The sequence below is a fragment of the Vombatus ursinus genome, unplaced genomic scaffold, assembly GCF_900497805.2.
Source record: "Vombatus ursinus unplaced genomic scaffold, bare-nosed wombat genome assembly UNPS02014789.1, whole genome shotgun sequence".
Taxonomy (NCBI): domain Eukaryota; kingdom Metazoa; phylum Chordata; class Mammalia; order Diprotodontia; family Vombatidae; genus Vombatus; species Vombatus ursinus.
Window position 1 is genome coordinate 15809809 of NW_020954567.1, and position 5677 is coordinate 15815485.

A 5677-nucleotide genomic window follows, 5' to 3' on the forward strand; every position below is an offset into this window, starting at 1 on the left:
GAGAGAGAGAGAGAGAGAGAGAGAGAGAGAGAGAGAGAGAGAGAGAGCACTGTATATGAAACAAGAGAACAAGGGGACCATTCTCTCAAGTTCATTCTTTTCTTCCCTCCAACACCAGGTCAAGGATTTAGCTTGGTTGGCCTTTATTCCCTTTCTTCTACCCTATAATATTGTTAATGGGGACATCAGTTCAAATCCCTTGGGAATGGTATAGTTGGGGACACAGTGAAGGGAACTAATCTACTGTATCATAAAACTGCTAAAGCCAGTTATTTTGTAAGATTATAATATGTTCATTAAAAAAAAATCAATACACAAAAGGTAACATGTCTCAGGTGCCTGTTTCTCTGCCCCAGTCTTTTGAGTTCTGTAGTTCTTCTTCCTTTCCCCACCATTCAATAAAATAGAGGTCTGCCATCATTCCTGGAAATTCATTCAACTGTTCAGTGCTCATTCTGTGTAAGGTTTTGTGGTTAATGCTAGTATAGTTCTCAGGTTCTTCTAGGAGTCTCTGCTAGACTTCTCCCATAAAATTCAAGGGTCACAGATCGTGGGATCAAAGATTTAGAGCTGGAAGGGACCCTGAAGGCCCTTTCCAACCCTCTCATTTTATAGATGAGGAAATCAAGCCAAAGACAGGTTAAGCTCATTGTCCTATTTCTAGTCAGTGTCTCACCTGGATCTGAACCCAGGCCTTCCTGATTCCAAGTCTTCTGCTTTCTTCACCACACCATACTGCCTCTTAAGAAGTACTTTAGCAGAATTTTGGCAATAATGCAATTTGATAACAATCAAGTCAGGTCAACAAACATTTGTTAAGTACCTACTGTGAGCCAGGCACTATGGTAAAATATGGGAATACAAAAGAAAAGAAAAGGCAAAAACAGCCTCTGTTCTCCTAGTTCAACAAGAGGGAGACGGTGTACAAAAAAGATTATGGACAGTTCCTGGCACTGTGCTAGGTACTGAGAGCATACAAAACTTAGCTTAGACTGGATCACTACCCTCAAAGAATGTAGCATCTAATGGGGCACACGATACCAACAAAGATAATAATAATACTAATACACAATAATGTATATCAAGTGCATTAGAATTACAAAACAAAATTACCAAAAAAAGTGCTGTGGTAGGTATGAGAAGGAAGGTCTTTACCAACTGGTGGGATGATAAAGGATGCTTCCCAAAAGAGGTGGCATCTGAATTGGACCTTACAGGATAGAAAGGGCTTAATAGAATAAGAAAGAAAGGAGAGCACACTAGGCATAGAGAATAGCCTTGAGCAAAGAGACAGAGAAATGTGGAAGTGGTGTGGGTTTAGGCTTGGACTTGGGGAGAAGAAAATTGTTTAACGAGGATGGAGGAAGTATGTGGTGGGGGGGGGCAGCTAGGTGGTGCAGCAGATAGAGTGCCGGGTCTGGAGTCCAGAAGACTCTTCTTCCTGAGTTCAAATACAGGCCTCAGACACTTACTAGCAGTGTGACCCTGGGCAAGTCACTTAACCCTGTATGCCTCAGTTTCCTCTTCTGTAAAATGAGCCAGACAAGAAAAAGGCAAATCATTCCAGTATTTTTGCCAAGAAAACCCCAAATGGGGTAATGAAGAGTGGGACATGACTGAAAAACAACTTAATAACAACAACTTAAATATGGAGGAGGATAAAATGTGAGATAAGGCTACAGTGAGAAAGTAGTTCCATACTGTAAAGGGCCTTGAATGTTAAGCAAGGGAGTTTGAATGTCACCTAAACAGACTGTATGGAGCCTGCATGGATTCTTAGCATGGGAGAGATATGAACAGATTTATTGATAAGGATGATCATTCTGGCAGTGGATGAGTGATAGATTGGAACAGAGGAAAAGTAGAGCTGTGAAAGACCTAAAGAAACAATTGCATCACTCAATAGGTAATAATTCAGACCTGTAGCAGAAGGGTTGTAGTGAGAACAGAGATGAGAAAATGCTTTCAAGAAGTATTTTGGAGATGGAATTGACAGGAACTAGTAGGATATGAGAAGTGAAGGAGAGGAATGAATCAGCGATAACCCCAAGATTACATACATGGGTAAATAGATGCTGCCACACAGAAAAACATTAAAGTTAGGAGAAGGGGAAGGAGTAAGAGGAAAGACTGACAGTTTCACGCTGGACAGGCTAAGTTTGAGATGCCAGGGAGGTCTCCTGATATATCCTGTAGGCAATGAGAGATGCAGCTTGGTGTCCCAGTAGCAAGAGCGCTAGATTTAGAGTTAGAATGTTGCTGTTCAATCGTTTTTCAATCATGTTCTACTCTTCATGACCCCATTTGGGGTTTTCTTGGCAAAGACACTAGAGTGGCTTGCCATTTCCTTCTCTTGTGCATTTTACAGATGAGGAAACAAAGCTCTGACTTCAAATCTAGCTTTAGACACTGACTAGGTGCTTCTCCTCCTCCTCCAGACAGGTCACTTAACCTCTGTTTGCCGCAGTTTTCTCATCTGTATGACAAGGATAATAATAGCACCTACCTCCCAAGGTTGTGAGAATGAAATAAGAAAATAATTGCAAATAGGGGTAAAGTCTGGAGAAGCAGATTTGGGAATCACTAGCTTCAATGCGGTAGATGAAACTATGGGAGTGAGATTTCATGGAAGAGGATATGAGGAGAAAGGGAAGCCAAGAAAGGTAGTCATGAGTAAGTGCCCAAAGCAAGTGCAGACACTGTTTAAAGAAGTTTAGCAACGAAAAAGAGGTGAGAGATCAGACAAGAGACAGCACGATGATTAATCACACTGATAGAGATTTCTCCTTGAGAACAGGAGGTAGATTTATCAAGTATGGAGGCCTTAAAAAAAAAAAAAAAGAAAAAACCCACACTGACCACTTTGAGGAAAACTTAGCTCCAAAATAAATGTGCCAATAATGGAGAATGTGATTCTAATACAGAATCTTAAAAATCTATTCATACCAAACATTCATACAAAGATTATGGACATGGATTATATAACCTCTCCTGGGTCCTGATGGATGGATACCAAATCCTTGAAAAAGCCTCAAAGCAATGAGGCCAAAGTGAGAGAGAAATGCTGCCCCAGGAAAAAAGAAGCTTAGCTTCACTGCTCCAAGGGGGTAGGGGTTGGGGGGGAGGCTGGTTAGCCACAAGGTTGATTAATCCAAAAAAAGGAGAATGAGCAAAACCTAGAAGAATCTTCCTAGCTTCTGGAAGCACAGTCCCACAAAAACCCTAAGCCCCTAAAGGCCTGGAAGTACCTCCAAGCCCAAGTTCTGACCAGCCATGAGTCTTCAGAGCTTTCACAATCTATCCCAAGAAGTTCAAACTGTTTCTCAGGCTAGTCGATCACAAATGAGAGGGAGACATACCATTCTTTCAGTTTTGATCAATGGTTATGCCAAGGAATATGTCTTAAAAGTCACCTTCAAGGTACAGGTCACATTATTTCCCCTAGTCTTGCTTCCATACCAGTACTTTTAGTGCTCAAAGGCACATACCCAGCTTTCCAAGATTGACAGAAGGCTTCCTTCCCTCCCTCCCTCTCTCCCTTGCCTCCTTTTTTCCTCCCTCCCTTTTTCCTTTCTTTCTTTTTTCCTTCTTTCCTTCTGTTCTTCCTTCCTTCCCTCCTTTCTTTCTTTTTCTTTCTTCTTTCCTTCCTCCTTTCCTCTTCCCTTCCTCCTTCCTTCCCTCATCACAGTCTCAAGCTCTTTACAATACACTAGCATGTATGTGTACATACAATGCGACAGAGTGGAAGGACTGCAATTTTGAGTCAGGAAAAACTTGGAGTGAAACCCTAGACCTTTTTCAGTTGCTTGTAAGGGATAGATCATGATCTGTTTGAGAAAGAAAGGAAAGGGGCTTAGATATTCTCCTGAGAGAAAGACTATCCTGTCTCTTTGCTTCAGGGTCGAAGTGTGTGTGTGTGTGTGTGTGTGTGTGTGTGTGTGGGTGTGAGTGTGGGTGGGTGGGTGTGGGTGTGAGTGTGGGTGGGTGGGTGTGGGTGTGAGTGTGGGTGTGTGGGTGTGGGTGGATTGGTGGGTGGGTGTAAGAACAGCACCTCTATACTCAGGGGTTCACAAGAAATGTCTGATATGTCTGATGTCTGCTCTGAGGATGGGGTTCAGGCTGCAAGATGCCAGGGCTTGGCCACCTGTTGCCTAGGTAATAAAAACAAACAAACAAAAAAAGGCTGAGGAAAAGTAGAAGGGACTCATCCCTACTCACTTATTAGCTGTGTGACTATGGCCAAATTACTCACCCTTTCTGATTCTTAATTTCCTCACCTACAAAATGGGGATAACATTACCAATTGCTGGATTCCTTTAGCAAATAGCTCATGCAGAAGGTCCTTCCAGTCTCTCAGCTGTGAGTGCCTTCCCCTCCAAGGGACAACTAGGGAGTGCAGAGGAGAAATTGCTCTTGTGTAAGATGGGGATATTAACAGCACCAACCTTGCAAGGTTGTTGTGAGGATCAAATGAAATAATAATGATAAAGTGTTTAGCACAATGGCTGACACATAGTAGGTGCTATATAAATGTTAGCTATTATTAGCTATTATAAGGTTACCTTGTACCTACAGTGTCTTGTATATCTATCTATCTTGCATGCATAGATTTTTGTATTTATAGTCTCCCCCATTAGAATGTAATCTCCTTGAGGGCAGGGATGATTTTTCACTTTTTCTTTGTATGCTTAATGCTTGGTAAAGTGGCCTTGTACATAGTAAGTTTAGCATTTAATAAACGCTTTTTGATTATGTTGATCTTCTTTTAACCAAAATCTGTGCTAGGGATAAATCAGCACAGCCCAAGTATCTCTCCCCTTTAATTATCTCTATACTAGTTTTATATATACATATATATATATATATATATATATATATATATATATATATATACATATAAATTGCTTTGTTTTTGTTTTCTGTCTAGGCCCATGATTGTCCCTTAAGGTGGACAACATTCCAGCTACCAACACATTTAAGAAATTACTTGGAAACTTAGAAAATTGCCCGGGGGGAGCATCAAGAGGTTAAATGACTGTCCCAGGGTCACACAGCCAGTACTTGCTATGGATGAAACTTGAACCCAGTTCTTACTGATTCCCAGGCTGCTTCTCAGAGTGGATATGTTATTACAAAGGCTTGTTGAAATACTCTTGTGCTGTTATTCTTCTCCAGCCCTTTTTTATCCTTTTACCTCTCCTCTCCTACAACTAACAGTCATTTGAAGGCTTTAGACTTCTATTTGATGTTTAGTCACACACAGAGAGATCCTCCATTTAAATATCTTGAAAACTCCTTAATTGTAAATAATCTCTCCACACTTAGCCTGTGGAGATCCATGACCTTTACACCTAGTGAGTTAAATTGTCCAAGTGTCTAAATGACTTCTGGGAATAACTTTGTCATTCAGCCATTTCAGTCACATCTGACTCATCATGACCCCATATGGGGTTTTCTTGGCAAAGATCCTGGAGTGGTTTGCCACTTCTTCTCCAGCCCATTTTACAGATGAGGAAACTAAGGCAAATGGGATTAAGTGAGTTGCCCAGGGTCACATAGTTAGTAAGTGTCTGAGGTCAGATCTGAACTCATGAAGTTGAGTCTTTCTGACTCCAGGCTCAGCACTCTGTCCACTGTATCTAGGGAATAACTTTGACATTTTCAAAGCAGGACTCCA